Source organism: Dama dama, chromosome 6, assembly GCF_033118175.1.
Source record: "Dama dama isolate Ldn47 chromosome 6, ASM3311817v1, whole genome shotgun sequence".
Lineage (NCBI taxonomy): Eukaryota > Metazoa > Chordata > Mammalia > Artiodactyla > Cervidae > Dama > Dama dama.
In genome coordinates this window covers 9382792-9406053 of record NC_083686.1, presented here as the reverse complement: position 1 = coordinate 9406053, position 23262 = coordinate 9382792, and positions in this window count along the sequence as shown.

Below are 23262 nucleotides of genomic sequence, written 5' to 3'. Positions count from 1 at the left end.
GAGAAGGAGGAGGCTTTAAATAAGACAGCATGGAGAAGATTATACTGGAAGCTAAATCCAAACTAGTGTTGCTAATAACTGCAGAAAATCAACTTGAACTTGGTACTAATTGCATTTTTAGGCACCCGTGTTCTTGGTAGAGGACAATGAGTCATACAGAAATGTATAGATTTATCACCTAGAACCAAAACTTGGCCAAGACCCATATATGTCCTTAACCCACAGTCTCCCTTCCCTAATCCCCAACAATCTGGATATTACAGGGAAGCATAACTTCCAAAGTTGTGCACCTACCAAAATAGTGGAAAAAAGCACTTAGATCTTGAACCCACACTAGTTGCATCAGCTAAAAATAGTATTAAAATACCATGAGACTAGTTCTTAATTTCTTTCAGTTTCACAGATTTTCCTCTTTCTTATCTGTAAAACTTTAATAGCAATTTGTATGTCAAAAGAATGGGGTGACAAACAATGAATGCCCAGGATAGAGCCTGGCACGTAACAATCAGTTTTAGTTTAGTTGGCCGAAACGTTCTCCTGAGAGAATCCTGGCCCATGAATTCTTGTGGGAAAAGATATTACATCACTTCTCTAATTTAACTGTAAAGTTTAACACAATTTGGACACTCCATAAATGTCTGTGGTGGAAGAAAAAGTTCTCAAGAAAACAGCATAAGCTCACTGGACCCACCTCATTACCCAATGTTCTTTCTGTCCACTGTAGCCATTCATGATTCTATGTTCATTACTCCATGGAAATATGGAAATATCTCTTGTCCAAATCCAATAGATAACATTTTATCTCTTACCTCACTTAACCTCTATGCAACAATTAGCTTCTATGTGCCATGTGGGCCATTTTTCCTTTCTTAAAACTATCCCTTCTGGATTTTAGGAATTCCTTTTCATTTTCTTCTTCTTAGTGAACACCTGTCTCTGCTGTGTTGCATAGTCTTTATGTACCTGATTACTAAAGGTTGGTGTTTACTATGGATGACAAATATAGCAAGCTAGAAAATACTAATTAAAAAATTAAAAGTAAGGACTTTTTAATAAAAAAAAAAAAAAAAAAAGTTGGTGTTTAGGTGACTGCCAGGGGCTGATAGAGGAAAATGGAGAGCTAGTGTTTCATGTGTACATAACTTCAGTTTTGGAAATAATATTTTGCAGATGGATAACGGTGATGGTCACACAGCACTGTGACATTCTTAATGCCACAGAGTGATATGCTTAAAAATGGTGAAGGTGGTAAATGCTGTGTTATGTTCTATTTTTTATTTTATTACAGTAAAAAAATGTTTGTGTTGATCCAAATTCTGTCCTTGCCTCCTTTGTTTTTACCGCTCAATATTTTCATTTGGAGAAGACTCTTGAGAGTCCCTTGGCTTGCAAGGAGATCAAACCAGTCAGTCCTAAAGGAAATCAACCCTGAATATTCATTGGAAGGACTGATGCTGAAGCTCCAATAATTTGGCCACCTGATGCTTTAAGAGTTGACTCTTTGGAAAAGATCCTGATACTGGGAAAGATTGAAGGCGGGAAAAGATGGGGTAAAGAGACGGGGTCCATCTCTTTCTTGGTAAAGCAACTGAAACAAGTAACATTTTAAAAGGCAATGTTGTGCCTTCTTCTTGTCTTGGATGCCTTGTATCATGCCTGAGAACTCATAGATGTTCAATAAATGTGTTCATTTTTACTCAATATTTTACCTTAAATGTCTCTTAACTTCCAGTATCTTCTATTTCAGTTCTCTTACCACTTCCACTAAAATGATATAACCAAACTGAAAACTGTATTGCACTGCATCATTTCTTAAAGAAATTAAGGATTATCATCACTTATACTGTAATCCTTTGGCCACCTGATGCGAAGAGCTGACTCATTGGAAAAGACCCTGATGCTGGGAAAGATTGAAGGCGCAAGGAGAAGGGAACAACAGGGGATGAGCTGGCTGGATGGCATCACCAACTCAGTGGACATGGGTTTGGGTGGACTCTGGCAGTTGGTGATGGACAGGGAGGCCTGGCGTGCTGCGGTTCATGGGGTCGCGAAGAGTCAGACATGACTGAGCTACTGAACTGACTGATACTGTAATCCACAGTTTTTCAGCATGTTACTGAATGTGCTTCATGGTCTGTGTTGTGTTCCTGTATGCTCAACATCAAACTCTTCAGGGTTCCCTGCTGGTTCTGGGCTGCTTCCCTCCAAAGCCTCTGTGCTTTCACCCTGCCTGGGATTTTCTTCTCAAAGCGATCTTCATCCCCGGATCAGGTCACTCGTACTCTGTGAACACCTCCTTACTTGACCACTGAGCCCCATACGCTCCTCTGATTCAGTTTATAACTTTCCCTTCAGGATTTCCTCCATGTCTTCTGCACACTCTGTATTAGCACCTGTTGCTTTCACTTACAGATGCTGCACTCCACAAAAGAGATAACATTTTAATCATTGCTTCTTAATCCTGAAATCTAACCAGTGATGTAATAAATGACTGACTAATATAGTGTTTAATGAGTTGATTGAAAGGATTTGTAGCTCAAGATAACTTTCTAAAAGTCTGCAAAGAAATAGTCTGAGTTTTATAGACAGAAGTTAAATTCCAGTACGTCATGGGATATAAGTATGGCTAGATTTATGAAACAACATTTTTCACAAATTGATCTAGAACTAAAAGGAGATGGAAGAACATAGTTTTCAAACTAGTGAGAAATCCTACCGAGTCACGCTTTATATTACACTTTATCTTTCTTTGAGAGCTGTGGGACTGGAAACCAGTTTGAGAATGTGTGAACCCTCACCACCCATCTTAGTTTTGTTTGGGGGCTTTTGGGATCAGAGAAAATCAGAAGCAGAAAAAAAGGTCCCATCTTAAATTCTGTTGTATAAGGTTATAAACATGTGCTGAACATAACAAACAGAACTTTGAATGCCAGACCAGGGAAATTGGAAGACATTAAAAATTCTCCAAACTAATTTTTCAGTGATACTTGCTCCTGCTTTTATATATATTTCTTTGTCTCTGCTTACAGGTTGTGTTAATGCTCACAAATTTTAATGGCCCAGGCACTTCAGAGCCCAGCGAAAATTTGGTTTTCATTACATGCCTCAGATAATAAATCAGCTCCTATTGATTTGAAACATGACTGAGGTCTTCTAAAAAGGCTTAAATTTCTTTTCTAGGTTTTTAGATTGGGCCAATTTCACTCAATTTTGAATTTCATTACAAACTGCCTTCTGCATTCAATGGAAAGCCGATTTCCCTCACAAACCCACCAAAAGCATCTCTCCAAATTGCAGCTGAACTTTTCTTAATGGGATGTCAGCAGTCTCCATGATAAATATTGATCTTGTATTCAGTCATTCTAAAACAAAACATTTCCCATTTTCATGTGTTTCACCCCATGGAGGCAAATCCTCCAAAGAAGAGGCTAGTGTTCACCTCTCATCAAATAACTAGTACTACCGATTTCTACTGAATCAAGAGGATCTGAATTGGTATTCAAATGCCTTCTCTCCAAATCAACTGTTAGAGCTTGAAGTTTAATAGTCAAAGGCTTATTGAGAATTTGTGGTGTCAGCAAGAAAATTACAAGTACGCTCACATATAATATATACCTGGGAAAGGGATTTCTTCTCATTGGTGGAAAACTGATCTTTTTGGCTAAGACTACAGATATAAATACCTAATAGATATACATGTTTTAAACAGTAGAAAAAATGCAAAGCATTAATTTTCTTTTGATTAACATGCCAGAAGTCATTCTGTCTCTTGCGAGTCTTTCTAAATTCATTTATCAATTCAGGACATATTAATCTTCCCCCCAAAAAATCTCAGTTTTATCCTGTTACATCTGAGCTTCTCAAATTTAAGTGTTTCTCCATGGTTTAAATATCCAAAGTCTAAGGACCTAAATCCTTTGCATCCAGGTTCCAGCTTATTCTTGCTGACTCGTTTCCCTCAATTCCTACAAGAATGAACTCTTATCTTAAATAACTTGGCCCAATAAAGATACAGAATTTTCTAGCTTTTCTCTGCCTGTATCTCAAGGGCACCAAGTTCTCTCAAATTGTCTCATAATTGATAAATTTCAGATCACAAAGCTTTACACAAGGATTAGGGAGTAGGTTTATTTGGAAGGCACCCCTAAGTACTGTTGTGAGAGAGTGGGGAGGCTGACAAGGAGAGAAGGTATATTATGAAGCAGCTTTTTATGGTAAGTTATGGGGCTCAAAGCTCTTGGGGAATTTTGAAGTTGCTAAAATGAACTTCAACATTACCTTTCTGAAGGCTGGAAGGAGAGGTGTTCTATTACTAACTTTCATTTCCCAGTAGTGGGAAATTCACTTAGAGACATTTATTCACCCTCTCTTCTAAGCTGCACCCGGTACATGAGCTAAGTAGCCCTCTGTAGCTTCGGAGAAATCATTGCAGTAGAAAAGCAGAGTCTCACTAGTTGTACTGGGGATGAGATGCTGTCAGAGTATGTGGAACTGTCCACTAGAATGTCACTGTAGTCAGAGGTGGCCTAAGGGATATAATATGAACACAAACACCATTGGATCATCTTCCACTGGCATTAGAGAGTAAGTCCCAGAAGAACTCGTATTTGCTTTCTCCTTGTTCCCAACTTCAGATGGACTTCCTGGATTGTATAGCTTCTCAGCAGTTCATGAGTTCTATTAACGGCCTCATGAATGGCTTCTCAGAAGATAATATGGCCCCAGGACCTCCAGGAATTGTGTGGTTCAATGGTTAGCAGTGGGGCTTCCCAGGTGGCTCAGTGGTAAAGAATCCATCTGCCAATGCAGGAGGCATGGGTTCCATCTTTGGGTTGGGGAGATCCCCTGGAGAAGGAAATGACTACCCACTCTAATATTCTTGCCTAGAAAATTTCACAGACAGTGTCCCATAGGTTTTGGGTTGTTGTGTTTTCATTTTCATTCATTTCTATACATATTTTGATTTCTTTTTTGATTTCTTCTATGATTTGTTGGTTATTCAGAAGCGTGTTATTTAGCCTCCATATGTTTGAAGTTTTAACAATTTTTTCCCTGTAATTGAGATCTAATCTTACTGCACTGTGGTCAGAAAAGATGACTGGAATGATTTCAATTTTTTTGAATTTTCCAAGACCAGATTTATGGCCCAGGATGTGATCTATTCTGGAGAATGTTCCGTGTGCACTTGAGAAAAAGGTGAAGTTGATTGTTTTGGGGTGAAATGTCCTATAGATATCAATTAGGTCTAGCTGGTCCATTGTGTCATTTAAGGTTTGTGTTTCCTTGTTAATTTTCTGTTTAGTTGATCTATCCATAGTTGTGAGTGGGGTATTAAAGTCTCCCACTATTATTGTGTTACTATTAATTTCCTCTTTCATACTTGTTAGCGTTTGCCGTACATATTGCGGTGCTCCTATGTTGGGTGCATATATATTTATAATTGTTATATCTTCTTTTTTGATTGATCCTTTGATCATTATGTAGTGTCCTTCTTTGTCTCTTTTCACTTCCTTTATTTGAAAGTCTATTTTATCTGATATGAGTATTGCGACTCCTGCTTTCTTTTGGTCTCCGTTTGCATGAAATATTTTTTTCCAGCCCTTCACTTTTAGTCTGTATGTGTCTCTTGTTTTGAGGTGGGTCTCTTGTAGACAGCATATATAGGGGTCTTGTTTTTGTATCCATTCAGCCAATCTTTGTCTTTTGGTTGGGGCATTCAACCCATTTACATTTAGGGTAATTATTGATAGGTGTGGTCCTGTTGCCATTTACTTTGTTGTTTTGGGTTCACATTTATAAAACCTTTCTGCATAGCAAATGAAGAAACAGACAAAGGATTAATCTCAAAAATATACAAGCAACTCCTGAAGCTCAATTCCAGAAAAATAAATGACCCAATCAAAAAATGGGCCAAAGAACTAAACAGACATTTCTCCAAAGAAGACATTCAGATGGCTAACAAACACATGAAAAGATGCTCAACATCACTCATTATTAGAGAAATGCAAATCAAAACCACAATGAGGTACCATTACACGCCAGTCAGGATGGCTGCTATCCAAAAGTCTACAAGCAATAAATGCTGGAGAGGGTGTGGAGAAAAGGGAACCCTCTTACACTGTTGGTGGGAATGCAAACTAGTACAGCCGCTATGGAAAACAGTGTGGAGATTTCTTAAAAAACTGGAAATAGAACTGCCATATGACCCAGCAATCCCACTTCTGGGCATACACACTGAGGAAACCAGATCTGAAAGAGACACGTGCACCCCAATGTTCATCGCAGCACTGTTTATAATAGCCAGGACATGGAAGCAACCTAGATGCCCATCAGCAGATGAATGGATAAGGAAGCTGTGGTACATATACACCATGGAATATTACTCAGCCATTAAAAAGAATTCATTTGAACCAGTCCTAATGAGATGGATGAAGCTGGAGCCCCTTATACAGAGTGAAGTAAGCCAGAAAGATAAAGAACATTACAGCATACTGACACATGTATATGGAATTTAGAAAGGTGATAACGATAACCCTATATGCAGAACAGAAAAAGAGACACAGAAATACAGAACAGACTTTTGAACTTTGTGGGAGAATGTGAGGGTGGGATATTTCAAAAGAACAGCATGTATACTATCTATGGTGAAACAGATCACCAGCCCAGGTGGGATGCCCGAGACAAGTGCTCCAGCCTGGTGCACTGGGAAGACCCAGAGGAATCGGGTGGAGAGGGAGGTGGGAGGGGGGATCGGGATTGGGAATACATGTAAATCCATGGCTGATTCATATCAATGTATGACAAAACCCACTGGAAAAAAAAAATAATAATAATAATAAAAAAAAAAAAAAAAAAGAAAATTTCACAGACAGAGGAGCATGGTGGGCTACAACCCATGGGTTGCAAAGAGTCAGACATGACTTAGCACACACACACACTGTGGTTACAGTCCTTCTTCCAATGGACTGAGGGATACAGACATTACCTTCCTCCCTAAGAACTGCCCTTCAACTAAATACTCTGCTCAGTTCAGTTCAGTTCAGTTGCTCAGTTGTGTCCGACTCTTTGCGACCCCATGAACCTCAGCATGGCAGGTCTCCCTGTCCATCACCAACTCCCAGAGTCTACCCAAACTCATGTCCATTGAGTCAGTGATGCCATCCAACCATCTCATCCTCTGTCGTCCTGTTCTCCTCCTGCCCTCAATCTTTCCCAGCATCAGGGTCTTTTCCAGTGAGTCAGCTCTTCCCATCAGGTGGCCAAAGTACTGGAGTTTCAGCTTCAGCATCAGTCCTTCCAATGAACACCCAGGACTGATCTCCTTTAGGATGGACTGGTTGGATCTCCTTGCAGGCCAAGGGACTCTCAAGAGTCTTCTCCAACACCACTGTTCAAAAGCATCAATTCTTTGGTGCTCAGCTTTCTTTATAGTTCAACTCTCACATCCATACATGACTACTGGAAAAACCATAGCCTTGACTAGACAGACCTTTGTTGGCAAAGTAATGTCTCTGCTTTTAATATGCTATCTAGGTTGGTCATAACTTTCCTTCCAAGGAGTAAGCGTCTTTTAATTTCATGGCTGCAATCACCAACTGCAGTGATTTTGGAGCCCCAAAAGTAAAGTAAGCCACTGTTTCCACTGTAAGCCATGAAGTGATCAGTAACCACCAAAGAGCCCTTCTGCTTTCACAAATGCCCTTCTTTCTACACAGTTCACCTTCCTATGTCCCCTTTATAATCACAATCACCATCCCCATTAAACATCTATTTTGGTTTTCAGAAAACAGCTTTGTGCTTCAAAGTTCCACTTGATGCTGCATCATCTATGAAATGTTCTATGATTTCTCCAATAAAAAGTGATCCCTCTTCTCTATTAATTCCTATGACAATAACAGAAAGGGTAATTATTTCCCTATGAGAGGAAATATCAACAGATATACCTTTGTGTTTTCATATTCAAAGCAATGGAGAATTTACCTCTCTGAAGCATTCCAGAGATTCTGGGAGAGAGTGACTCACATTTTCTCCAGGTATCCCTGTTTAGCAGTTTCTGCTTCTTCTGAATTCATTAAATTTGTGGGTCATCATGTAGATGGTATCTTTATCCAAGTTCATGTCAAAACAAACCTTATATGTAGTGCTCTTCTATTGAGGCCAGTAACAAAAATAACAATAACACACTTACCCATCTATATGAACCTTCTATTTGGAAAAAAAAAAAAAAAAAAACCTGAAGAAAAAAAAACACAAACAAACAAACTTCCAATATATCATTGGAATACAAAAATTACCTTGGCCAAAGAAGGATTCAATTTTCTTCCATGTTAATGAGTATTGTGTAATCATTTCTCCCTCTGTTATTACATGGCTCTCTTTTTTCAATTTTAAATCCCTGTTCATTTTATATACCAAATTTTCAACCCTCTAAAATCAACCCCAATGTGACTATCAAAGTATTTATCTAATAAGATATTCAGCTTCTCTCAAAGAAACCTGTGTGTATACTAAGTCACTTCAGTTGTGTCCAACTCTTTTCAACCCTATGGACTCCAGCCCAGCAGGCTCCTTTGTCCATGGGATTCTCCAGGCAAGAATACTGGAGTGGGTAGTCATTCCCTTCTCCAGGGAATCTTTCCTACCCAGGGACTGAACCCAGGTCTCTTACATCTCCTTCATTGGTAGGCATGTTCTTTACCACTAGCACCATCTGGGAAGACCTGAGATCTCTACAGGCAAGGACAAAGTACAGGAGCAGTAAAAGACCTACAGAGATGTGAGCTATACTATATAAAATGAAATGCAAAGTAATAACTAGTGACAATCATTTCACAAAACACACACACCAAAAAAAAAACCCTCTCAAATGCTGTTGACAAAAACTTGCCATTATATTTAATTTTGATAAATTGAATATTATTCTTTTCTTTCTTTTTCTGAAATTGAGTAGCATTGGCCTTGATCCAGGGCCATGACCTATCCAGTGAAGAAGAGTATGTGATGAGAATTCCACTGGGCACTTAGAGAACTGTAAGACTCGGGGAGAGTGATTGCATCCAAGAAGAGAGATGTGATTTGCCAAATGGAATGAGAAGCACATTTTAAGCTAAACGACAGATATATTATCCTTGCATGAGCATCAGCATGAAAGAAAGAGAAGCAAGGTGGTAAGACTCAGTCAGTTGAAGCTTCAGGTCAGACATTTGTGAGTTTGTGGTGCAGCTCTTCTACTTGCTGATGAAATGCTTCAGTAAATTTCTGTTTCCTTATCTGTATGATAAAGATGATAAAATCTGCCTTAGAGAGCTGTTGTGAAGATGGCTTCATAACTGCTGCTTGTTTAACCACATACAGTCCTTGTAACAGTACTGATATAGGCATTAGTACTGACCATGGAGAAAAAAATAGGCACAGAGATATCCCTCAGTGTCAAGCAGTTATTATATGTTGTAGCTGAAATTTGATGCCAACGTTCTGATCCTAGAGTCTGTTGTTGTTGTTGAGTTGCTAAGTTGTGTCCGACTCTTTCCAACCCTACGGACTGTAGCACGTCAGGCTCCCCTGTCCTTCATCTATCCCCCAGAGTTTGCTCAAATTCATATCCATTGTGTCAGTGATGCTAGCCAACCATATAATTCTCTGTCACTTCCTTCTTCTTTTGCCTTCGATCTCTCCCAGCATCGGGGTCTTTTCCAATGAGTCGACTTTGCATCAGGTGGGCAAATTATTGGAGCTTCAGCTTCATCATCTATCTTTCCTAAGTGTTGATTTCCTTTATGATTGACTGGTTTGATCTCCTTGAAGTCCAAGGGACACCCAAGAGTCTACTCCAGCACCACAATTGTAAAGTATCAATTCTTCAGTACTCAGTCTTCTTTATGGTTCAACTCTCACATCCATACGTGACTACTGGAGAAATCATACCTTTGACTATATGGAACTTTGTCAACAAAGCGATATCTTTGTTCTTTAATCTACTGTTTAGGTTTGTTGTAACTTTCCTAGAGGCTACCACCCTTAAACTAGGTTGTTACAGTTGTTGTACTGATTCCTAAATAACACATTATTTTATTAAAGATACCCTTTTTTGAGACAATGTACAAGGAGATCTTATATCAGAACTTAAAACATAATACATGTCGTTTCTTATTATTATTTCTTTTTTTTTTTTTTTGACACTTACAATGTATTTATTTGACAGATGTATACACTGTGTAATAATGATCAGAATCAAGGAACTTACACTTCCATCATCACACAATTTCCATTTTTTGTGTGTGGTGAGAACACTTAAGTAATATTCTCTCAGCAATTCAGGTATTTAGTAACACTCTGATTAAAGAGTTAGCATGCCATACGATCAGATCCCCAGAACCTTCACTTTACATTATCGTTCTCCCCATTTTTTCCCCTCTCTACTGATTTTGTTCCTCTCCACTCTTCCTGTTCCTGCCCTCCTTTTGCCACTGGCACAGCATGCTACCTGCTCTGCAACTTGTTTCCCCTCTCACGACTCTTTTCCTGACAACCTTCCTAATTACGCTAACCCTCTAGGTAGTTTTGCCTCCTTCGTTCACCATCCCTGACCCCTGTCTGCCCTCCAGGTCACACTGCTTCCATCTCTTTGCGGCTCCCTTTGTCCCTATTCTCTCTCTCTCTCTCTTTTTTTTTAATCAATCCTATTAATTTTTTATTTTTTTTTAATTTTTTCCATTTATTTTTATTAGTTGGAGGCTAACTACTTTACAATATTGTGGTGGCTTTTGCCACCACATTCATTGACATGAATCAGCCATGGATTTACATGTGTTCCCCATCCTGAACCCCCCCCCCCCACCTCCCTCCCCTTCCCATCCCTCTGGGTCTTCCCAGTGCACAGCCCTGAGCACTTGTCTCATGCATCCAACCTGGGCTGGTGATCTGTTTCACACTTGATAATATGCATGCTTCGATGCTGTTGTCTCAGATCATCCCACCCTCACCTTCTCCCATAGAGTCCAAAAGTCTGTTCTGTACATCTGTGTCTCTTTTTCTGTCTTGCATATAGGGTTATTCTTACCATCTTTCTAAATTCCATATATATGTGTTAGTATACTGTATTGGTGTTTATCCTTCTGGCTTACTTCACTCTGTATAATGGGCTCCAGTTTTATCCATCTCATTAGAACTGATTCAAATGTATTCTTTTTAATGGCTGAGTAATATTCCATTGTGTATATGTACCACAGCTTTCTTATCCATTCTTCTGCTGATGGGCATCTAGGTTGCTTCCGTGTCCTGGCTATTATAAACAGTGCTGCGATGAACATTGGGGTGCACATGTCTCTTTCAGATCTGGTTTCCTCGGTGTGTATGCCCAGAAGTGGGATTGCTGGGTCATATGTCTTCTTACTATTTCATTGTTATTAAATTTATAATTATCAAATTCTAATTACAATTCTTAGACTGGCTGTCAAGCAACCTTAATTCTAATCTTAGCTCTGCCACTAAAGAGATGTGTGGTTCTGGGCAAGTTGCTTACTTCTCTGGCACTCATTTTTCTCACCAGTAAAATAAAGCACTTCCTGTGATATTGTCTGAGTAAACTTTCTCCCCCAAAATCTTATGATTCTTAGGGAAATTTAAGGGCTATTTATTAAAAATCTTAGAAGCTCCACTAAACATGCTTTTAAAGCCTTAAATTATGTTTCCTGAGTACTTGGTATTACTAAGTACTTGGTATTTTGGTATTATTAAGTATCTTAGATAGGATGCTAGATTGGAGTGGAATTAATAGAACTAACTTTTTTTTTGCATTATGTAAGAATGATAAGAAACTGAGCAGAAAAAGAAAAGCAAGTAGAAAATCCCATTTTCATTGTCCAGAAAGAGGCTCAGAGCCACAGGGATGGAGAAATTTTACTGCCTGTCCAGAATAATCTTGGATGCCCCTTGAAATAAATTGATCCAGGATCCTAACATATGTAATTTCAATTTCAGTAATGGTAGGTCTGCAGCATTAGTTGCAGTTGCCAAGAAAGTGTTGACATTTATTACAGGCTCAGACATGGAGAAAAATGATTCTTCACATGAATACATTTGCCTAAAGCAATGATAGTCTCAGAGGAAAATCATAAACAGAAGGAAAATGCTACTTAACTGCCCTCAAATTTTGAAAAACCTAGAAAGGCTGAAGAACAAATAATTAGCATTCAGGAAATTCTCTTTTTCCTTAACTCATTGTCACAGGTTCTGCTGGTGCTCTGCCCATATCCTCTTGGCACTTCCCATTTTACGTGTTCCAGTGGCCTCTTGCTCAGGTACCTGTGATTTTCTTCCTGGGGGCTTTCTCTGGTTGAACTTGGGGCAGGCCAGAGGTGCCAGGTGGTTGATGCTCTCTGAACAGTCCTCAGGTAATGCCTCCTGGCATCTAGTGGATGAATATTTCAACTTCCTCATCCCTCAAGTAGAAGGGACTTTGAGGTTGGTTGTTCACAGTCTCCAGAAGTCCTGAGCAAGACTGAGCCCAAATGCCCATGTCATTAGCACGCTCACCGACGTACCTTGAGTTGGCTTCTGCAGTGGCTTTGAGAGTGCCCCTGCCAGGTCTCTGACTGCAGAGAAACAATTGACTGTGAGCCCCAGCTGCTTTGTTTTCAAACCCAGAACCACATTTGCACTGAGACCATGCTTCCCATGGACTGCTCTCAGCCAATGACTGAGACATACAAGGGTATTAAGGCAGATTCAGTACTACTCTGATAAGGTACTGGTGTACGCATGCTCAGCTGTGCCTCACTCTTTGCAACCCTCTGGACTGTAGCCCACCAGACTCCTCTGTCCATGGGATTCTCCAGGGGAGAACACTGGAGTGGGTTACCATTTCCTTCTCCAGGGGATCTCCTGGACTCAGGGATCGGACCGGAGTCTCCTGCACCTCCTGCCTTGGCAGACAGATTCTTAACCATTCTTGGGAAGGGTTCAAGAATGCCCTGGAGACCTTATTGAACTCCCCCAGTCTAAGAGGCTTCCATCCAAACTTCCTTCCCTCTCTCTTTCACAAAGAATCATATCTCTATGGAAATCTGCTTTCCCAGATTCTCCTGGTTCTTCACCATTTTCTTTTGTATAGATGTCCCTTCTCTTCCACAAAAAAAAAAATCATTATACTCCTAATCCTGTCTTGGTGTCTGCCTCTCAGAGGGCCTGGAATAATATAGCCATCTCGCCTTTTCTGCCTTATTTCCCTGCTCCTTACCAGTGTTTCCTGGGATCACCCAATACAATACTTGCACACAAAATGTCATTTAAAGATCACTTTGTCTAACAAAATATTGCTAATCCAGCTTTCCTCTAGTTTCCATTTGCATGGAAATCTTTTCCATTTCTTTACTTTCAGACTGTGTGTGTCTTTAGATCTGAAGTGAGTTTCTTATAGGCAGTAAATATATATATATATATATATATATATATATATGTATGTATGTATGTATGTATATTTAAACTCCACTGAATGACTCTATGCATTTTGATTGTATAATTTAGTCCATTTACACTTAAATTAATTATTGACAGGGCTATCCCTATTGCATTTTTTTCTGATTTTTTTTTTAACTTGTGTTCTTGTTATTTGTGTAGTTCTCTGTCCTCTTCTTTCTCTCTTGTTTTCTTCTCTGGTGAACTGATGATATTATTTACTGTTATGTTTGTACTCTTTTCACTCTGTTTTCATGTGTCTGTTTTAGATTTTTAGTTTGTGGCTTTCATGAGTCTCATATACAATAGCTTTTGTATGTAGTAGTCTAAGTTGATTGTCACAAGTTCAAGTATATTATAAAAGCATCACATTTTCACACCCCTTTACACATTTGCAAACAACATACTTTACATCTTTTTTTAAATTATCACTTAGCTAATTTTTTAGATATAGATTCATTTTACTACTTTTGTCTTCAGATTTCATAGTCTATACATGTTTGTTTCACTACCTTTACTCTAATTTTTCCTTTACCAGTAAGATTTTTGCTTTCCTAATTTTATTGCTTCTAGCCATAGCTTTTTATTTTCTTCTTAAGGAAGGCTCTTTAACATTCCTTTTAAGGCTTGTTTAGTGGTGGTGAACTTCTTTAGCTTATACTTACCTGGGAAACTCTTTTTATAAAAATAATTTTGTGTATGTATTTTTGGTTGTGCTGGGGCCCCCTTGCTGTATGAGGGCTTTCTCTAGCTGTGGTGAGTGGGAGCTACACTAGTTATGGTGCACAAGCTTCTCGTTACTGTGGCTTCTCTTGTTGCAGAGCATGGGCTTCAGGGCGTGTTGGTGCCAGTAGCTGTGGCATGTGGGCTCAGTGGTCAGGGCCTCCAGGCTCCAGGGCACAGGCTCAGTAATCATGGCATGCAGGTTCAGTTGCTGCACTGAATGTGGGATCTTTCCAGATCAGAGATCAAAACCGTGTCTCCTGAATTGGCGGGTAGATTTTTTACCACTGCGCCACCAGGGAAGACTCTGGGGAACTCTATATCTCTACTTAAATTCTGAATGATGACTTTGCCACGTAGAGTATTCTGGTTATATAGATACTCTTTATTTTTTTTTTTTCTTTCAGTGCTTTGAGTTTATTGTGCCAACACCTTTTGGCTTGTGAAGTTGCTGCTGAAAAATCAGCTGATAGTCTTATTCACTTGTACGTAAACAATTATTTGACTCCCCCCACCACCAACACGTACACACTTCTGGCTGATTTTAAGATTCTCTCTTTATCTTTAAATTTTAACATTTTTATTATAAAGTGTCTTGGCATAGGTCCATTTGAATTTGTCTTATTTGGAACATTCTGTACATCCTAGACTTGGATGTATGTTTCCTTTGTCAGGTTAGGGAGGTTTTCAGTCATTGTTTCTTAAAATTGGTGTTCTTTCCCCTTCTCCCTATTGCTTCTCCTTCTGGAATTCCTATAAAGTAAATATTGATATTCTTGATGTTGTCCCAGAGGTCTCTTAAACTATCCTTCTTTTTGTATTTTTTATTAGTTTTGCTATTTTAGTGGGGACACTTCTACCACCTTGTCTTCCAGATCACTGACTCATTCTTCTACATCTTCTAATCTGCTGTTGATCCTTGTCATGTATCTTCCATTTCATTTATTGTATTCTTAGTTCTAAGTAATTTTTTTTTAATTTTCATCTCTTTCTTGAAGTTTTCACTGCATTCATATAATCTTTAAGTTCTGTGAGCAACTTCATGAGTATTACTTTGAACACTTTATCTGCCATATTGCTTACCTCCATTTTGCTTAGTTCTTTTTCTGAAGTTTGTGTTATTCTTTCACTTGGAAGTTATGCCTTTGCCTCCTCATTTTGCCTGACTCTCTTTGTTTGTTTCTATATGTTGGTATCTCAGCTGTGCTTCACAGACTAGAAAAAGTGGCCTCATGGGGAGGGCCTCTTGTGAGGTCCAGTGGCACAAGCCCTCCTTGTCACTAGAGTTAGGTGTTCTAGGGAATGCCCTCTCTGTGGGCTGCATGTGCCCTCCTGGGCTGTGGTTGGGAAATAATTGGAGGCATGCAGGTGGGAAGGGTAGGCCCTGGCCCAGCTGGCTGCATGGCTAAACCTTGACCACTACAGACACATTGGTGGGAAATGAAAGTTCCCACCCTATAAGCCTAGCTACAACTGCTAGGTAAAGACTATCATTTTTTTTTTAATGGTACTCACCAGAAATTTCATCTTCAGAGAAAATTCTACCAGATCCCTGCCATGCCCTAAGATTAGTCAATGGATCTCAATCTTGTATGACCCAGGAACTCTTCTTGCTGCTGACTCTGCCTTGGAACTTAGGATGTGTTTGTGTATGAACCCTCAGAATCTCAAGTTTCCCACAGCCCTCTGGTACTACCACACACAAGTCTTGCTGGTTTACAGAGTCTGATGTTATTGGGTTCTTCTTCCCAGTGAAGGTCCCTGAACTGGGTGACCTGGTATGGGGCTTGGATCCCTCATTTCTCTGCAGAGATTGCTACAGTTTTAATATTCCTCCAGTTTTCTGGAATGTCATACAGGGTGTAGGTTATAAATAGATTACATCTCTGCTCCTCCTACTCATGTCCATGTGGGATTTTCTAAATACCCTTAGTTTAAGATCTGCTAAACTTCAGGTCGTTCTCAAAGATAGTTGTTCTTTATGTAGTTATAGTTTTAGTGTGCCCCCAGAGAAGGTAGGGCTTCTCTGGTAGCTATACTGTTAAAGAATCCGCCTGCAATGCAGGAGATGCCAGTTTGATTCCTGGGTTGGGAAGAGTCTCAGAAGAAGCGATAGGCTACCCATTCCAGTATTCTTGGACTTCTTTTGTGGTTCAGCTGGTAAAGAATCTGCCTGCAAAGAGGGAAACCTGGGTTTGATTCCTGGGTTAGGAAGATCCCCTGGAGAAGGGAAAGGCTACCCACTCCAGTATTCTGACCTGGTGAAGCCCATGGGGTCGCAAAGAGTCAGACATGACTGAGTCACTTTCACTCACTCACAGAGAAGATGAGTTCAGGATCTTCTTACTCTGTCATCAAAAGAACAGCATGTATACTATCTATGGTGAAACAGATCACCAGCCCAGGTGGGATGCACGAGACAAGTGCTCCGGCCTGGTGCACTGGGAAGACCCAGAGGAATCGGGTGGAGAGGGAGGTGGGAGGGGGGATCGGGATTGGGAATACATGTAAAAAAAAAAAAAAAAAGAGAAGGCAAACAGCAAAAAAAAAAAAAGTTTTGCTTTATTTGAACCTAGTTTGATATCCAAGATACCTAATAGCATGGTAAGGTACAAATATATAAAAATAGGAAGTTCTTGGTGGAAAGGATCCATAATATCAGGAGGTAGTGATAAGGTGGTATATAAGTGATAAGAATGTGAGGGCAGAATGAGAAGGGGGTGACAGAAGATGAGATGGTTGGATGGCATTACCAACTCAATGGACATGAGTTTGAGCAAACTCCAGGAGAGAGTGAAGGACAGGGAAGCCTGGTATGCTGCAGTTCATGGGATTGCAAAGAGTTGGACACGGCTTAGCGACTAAACAATAACAACAAGAGTAATAAGGAGCTTCTCAGAGGTCAGCCTATTTTAAGCTAAATGTCTATTTAGGCATGAAAACCATAGCATTGTCAGAAAGGAAACTGGATGGTGTTAGAGGCTGTGTGTAACCTCATGCCCTTCCATGCAGGCAAAGCTGTTATGGTAAAAACATGACAGGACTGTCAAACATGCTTGAATTCACCTAAATAAATGCAGAAACACACATCATAACTGTGTGCACTCTGTAAAATCATAGAATGGCAGACAGAGATAATCAGGATAGAAAATAAAAGCAAAAGACAAGTACAAACAGCATGGCTTAGCTCATATCTTGATGCAATTTTATTGTCATTTCATAGAGATGTTTTTGCAGTTATATTTGAGCAGTATGATCCTTCCTTCCTATACACACACACACACACACACACACACACACACACACACATATAAGCCTATATATTATATATATAGGAGTTCCCTGGTGGCTCAGTAGTTAAAAACCCGCCTGCTATATGGGTTCGATCTCTGAGTTGGGAAACTACCCTGGAAAAGGAAATGGCAACCCACTCCAGTATTCTTGCCTAGGAAATCCTATGGACAGAGATGCCTGATGGGCTCCAGTCTCTAGAGTCGCAAAAGAATCAGATATGACTTAACAACTAAAACAACAACTATAAAAACAACAATGGCAGTGCTGGTGGTTTAGCTGCTAGGTTGTGTTCAACTGATATATATATATCTCACTGAGAATATCAGTTTAGTTCAATTGTTCAGTTGTGTCTGACTCTTTGTAACCCCATGGACTGCAGCACGCCAGGCTTCCCTGTCCATCACCAACTAAGAATATAGAGATTCAGTTTGTTGGAAGGTTAAGATAATTCCATACTATGAAAGATGCCAGGGTCTCAGTCACGTGCCCCATGCTTTAAGACAGTGCCACTGGGAAATCAAACTACTAAGCAGGACCCAAATCCGAAGCCCATGTTTATAGATCGGGCATGCAACTGGAGAGACTATGATTCAAGGAGTGAAGCATTTATATGAGGCAAATCAGATAACTAACTCATGGCAACACAGAGAGTTATAGACCTTATGAGCTAACTGGGAAAAACAATGCTGAGATATAGACTGTTGTGTCCCAAACTTCTCGTGAAGTAGGCGATGCCGGGAAGGGCAGGAAAGTCACAGTATCTGCTTAACAAGCCTGGAAAAGTCACGACTTGAGGACTCTCAACCAGGTCGAGTTGCAGCCGTATAGCCAATAGCTTACAGCAACAGTTAGAGAGAGACATTTCCCATCCTCTGTATCCACTGAGCAAGCATTCCTTAAACGCTTAGGGCAGGATGATTCTGCCACCCAGAAGACATTTGCCAATGTCTGAAAATGTTTTTCACTGCCACAACTAGAAAAGTTGCCACTGGCATCTCCTCTTGAGTAGAGAACCAGGAACCTGATAAACATTGTACAGCATGCTACAGCCCTAATGATGAAATGTATCTGACCTCCATGTGAATATCACTGAGACTGAGAAATCCTGGACTAGGGAAATGCTGACCAGTTTCTTAGAAATTCTCAGTGAACAAGAGAAAACGGACTTACTTAACATCAGATGGGGGTTGGGAGTTACACATCTTGCGGACCTGCTATGTGTCAGGTCCAGCACACAACGTCTCTTCAACTTCACATGGAACTCCGCTCAATGTTATGGGGCAGCCTGGATGGATGGCAGGGGAGTTTGCAGGGAAATAGATACATACATATGTATGGCTGAGTCCCTTTGCTAGTCACCTGAAACTACCACAACACTGCTAATTGGCTACACTCTAATACAAAATAAAGAGTTAAAAAAGGAAGTAGATATTATGACATCACTTTATAGAAAGGAAATAAAGTTTAAGAAAGAGGAACAACTACTCAATAAATAACTCATTTTAGCTGAAACTTCAATCCAAATCTTTTACTTACAAACCACAAAGCTGAGATGTTACTGGAGAAAAATGTGCAAGTTATTTTTTTTTCTAATTTAAAAATGGAAATCATTATTATCGATCACTTATAATTTTTAACAAGGCAAGAAAATGTCACTGTGTTCATGTTTGGATTATATGTCAATAATTTTAGCCTGACTTTACTAACTTTTAATAAATGTAGACATTGTACTATTAGAATGCTTATTTAAACACTAAAATTCATTTAGCACTGAAATATCAGGAATAACTTTATCAGGGAGATAAAATTGAAGGTTACTTTTATAACTATATAACTTTTTTTTTCTCCAAAATCACCGTAGATGGTGATTGCAACCATGAAATTAAAAGACACTTACTCCTTGGAAGGAAAATTATGACCAACCTAGACAGCATATTAAAAAGCAGAGGCATTACTTTGTCAACAAAGGTCTGTCTAGTCAAGGCTATGGTTTTTCCAGTGGTCATGTATGGACGTGAGAGTTGGACTATAAAGAAAGCTGAGCGCCGAAGAATTGATGCTTCTGAACTGCAGTGTTGAAGAAGACTCTTGAGTGTCCCTTGGACTGCAAGGAGATCCAACCAGTCCATCCTAAAGGAAATCAGTCCTGGCTGTTCATTGGAAGGACTGATATTGAAGCTGAAACTCCAATATTTTGGCCACCTGATGCGAAGAGCTGACTCATTTGAAAAGACCCTGATGTTGGGAAAGAGTGAAGGCAGGAGAAAGGGATGATAGAGGATGAGATGGTTGGATGGCATCACAGACTCACTGGACATGAGTTTGAGTAAACTCTGAGAGTTGGTGATGGACAGGGAGGCCTGGTGTGCTGCAGTCCATGGGGTTGCAAAGAGTCGGACACAACTGAGCAACTGAACTGAACTGAACTGAATATTTTTTTACTGACTTTTGAAACTTTTACGGTAAGCTTATATTAAAAACTACAAAATTGGAAAACAGATTTTGTTTACTGTTGTTCAGTCATTAAGTTGTGTCTGACTCTTTGTGACCCAGTGAACTGCAGCACGCCAGGCTTCCCTGTCCTTCACTATCTCTCGGAGTTGCTCAAACTCATGTCTATTGAGTCAGTAAAGCCATCCATCCATCTCGTCCTCTGTCGCCCCCTTCTCCTTTTGCCCTCAATCTTTCCCAGCATCAGGGTCTTTTCCAATGAGTCAGCTCTTCGCATCAGGTGACCAAAGTATTGGGACTTCAACTTCAGCACCAGTTCTTCCAAAAAATAGATTTTAATGTGGCATATATGATTATTTAAGAAATAGATAGAGGACAGAGATTCATTTATTTTGGAATTATATGGATTTGCTAACAATGAAATCTAAAATTCCATTTCATTGAATATTTCTTTTGCATTATAGAAAATGGGGGAAAAAGAAAGAAGAACACAAGGTTTTTGCTTCTAAGGAGCTTGCAAAATATGTTTTGTCCAAATAATGCAAGTGTTTGGAATGCTTTCTCCTCTCAGTTTTTCCACAAATATCCCGGCCACCATTAATGGGCGTAATATTCTCTACCCTTCCACTCATAGCACCTTCCTGGTATTTCTGATTCTAACTGCATTATTATGAGTTTCCTTCCCAAAATTATGAGCCTCAATGGCCACGTTTTTATGCTTATTCAACTATATATTCTGTTATCACCTAATGCAGTGTCTTGCACACACTATAAAGTCAATAAATGCTTGCTAAGTTGAAATAATTTCAGCCCTGGGGCCAAATGCTCATAGATTTCCATAATCTCAGAGAAGGCACAGATGTGGAGGTGTTGCAAAAGAGTGCATGTGCTTAGCAGGCATGTTAATATCCGGGGTTAGTGGCCTCTATTTTTAATTTACCTGATTTTCTACAGTATCGACTTTTTTCTTAAATAATTCCTTATTTACATCCGAAGATCAAAAGTCTTTCAAGCTGAATCCTTGCCTACACACATATTTATGAGCTGTGCCCACAAAATGCTCAGGAACGTTAAAAATTCCTGACATGAAAAATGTGTTGCACCACAAAGTTTGTTTAGATGGACCAAGTAAATAAATAGGTAGCTCATTTGTGGGGCAGTCCTAGACAGAAGGTTAGACTGCTGTGGCCCAAGGTTTAACACAACAGGTGTTTATAAAATTCATTGGAACGGCGAGTGAAGCCTGCCATCTACAGGCCAAAATGTATATCACCACATGGGTGCTGGTAGATTTGAGTCCAAGAACCCGTAGCAAGTCTTAGGGAATGCCCACTGATACGATTTCCAAGAGACCAACTCTAAGTTGAATTATTTGGAGCCAATGTTCTGTTCCTGTCTTTCAATGTCAGTGCGTAAGCCAAAAACGTAAAACTGTCTAAAAGGCAATGCTCCCTTCCACCTGGTTTCCTACAAGATCATTACCTTACAGAAGTGAAGATAAACTTTCTGTCTCCCACTTTTATCACCATGCTCTGTACTTTTTGAATTGCAATCACCTTTGCATTTTTCTATTTTCCCAAGAGTTGGTTAACTTCTACAGTACAGGGGACCCCTAAAATTCATCTTTGTGTGGTCTCTTGCCTAGCCCAATATCTGACATGTGGCAGATACTCTATGAAGGTGCAATGCCGTGTAACAGAGAGATTAAAGGCAGTAAAGATTAAGGGAACAAATTAATAAATGAATGAGAAGATGAATCAACAAAGTAATGATTTCTTCCTTCTCTTGTTTCAAATCATATAGAAATTTATGAATAAAATTTGTACTAGAGATATGTGTATTAACACATGCAGATTTATGCATAGGTATTAATATATGTAGGGCTTCCCTGGTGGCTCAGACGGTAAAGAATCTGACTGTAATACAAGAGACCTGGGTTCGATTCCTAGGTCAGGAAGATCCCCTGGAGAAGGAAATGGCAACCCACTCCAGTATTCTTGCCTGGAGAATCCCATGGCCAGAGGAGCCTGGTGGGCTTCAGTCCACAGAGTCACAAAGAGTTGGACACGACTGAAGTGACTTAGCATGCATGCATGCTTGTGGAGGAAAAAAAGTGAAAGTCACTCAGTCGTGTCCAACACTTTGTGACCCCATGGACTGTAGCCCACCAGGTTCCTCTGTCCATGGAATTCTCCAGGCAAGAGTACTGGAGTGGGTTACCATTCCCTTCTCCAGGGGATCTTTCCAATCCAGGGATGGAATCTCAGTCTTATGCATTGCAAGCAGATTGTTCACCATCTGAGCCACCAGGGAAGTCCAGATATATGTATATATATTGTATATACACATACTTACCTCCATATATATAGTCAGCTGTTTTTCCACTTCTATAGTAAATCAAAGTTTTTAACACTTTTTATTAAAATCCTGAAACCCATATACTAAGTTCTTACAAATTCCGATTTAGGGTCTTGGCTATGTCATTTTAACAGACAGAATATTCTAAAAGATTCATTTTATTTATAAAACAAACGTGGCACCCAGACCACAGTTACTGCTTCTCATTTATTTTCTCCTTTCTGTGATTGACCAGATAGCTCCAGTCAGATGAAATGAGAGTCAAGGAAAAAAAAAAAATGTTTAGATTGCTATGGAGGTAGAATTAAAAAAAAAAAAAAAGATGGATAAGCAAAAATATTGTTTCTTTTAAGAGAACTGGGTTCTCTTCTTACTTCCTTATCAACACAACTTTGAAGAAACTTTTTTGCACTTTTATCCTTCAGTTATCTTTTTTAAAAAGGGGCCACATGGATGGATGTAGAAATTGTCATACTGATTGAACTAAATCAGACAGAGAAGCACAAATATCATATGATATTGCTTACATGTGGGTTCTTAAAAAATGGTACAAATGAACCAATTTACAAAACAGAAATAGAGTCCCAGATATAGTAAAAAAATCTTATGATTACTGGGGGGAAGAGACGAGGGAGGTTGGAATTAACATAAACACACGACTATATATAAAAGAGATGGCTTTTCTAGAGGCTCAGATGGTAAGGAATCTGCCTGCAATGTGGGAGACCCAGGTTTGACCCATGGGTGGGGAAGATCCCCTGGAGGAGGAAATGGCAGCCCACCAGTACTCTTGCCTGAAGAATCCCGTGGACAGAGGAGCCTGGTGGGCTACAGTCTGTGGGATCGCAAAGAGTCGAACACAACTGAGTGGTTAACACTTTCGTTTCCTGTATATAAAATAGATAACTAATAAGACTTACTGTGCAACACACAGAACTCTACTCAATGCTCTGTAGTGACCTATACAGGAAAATAATCTAA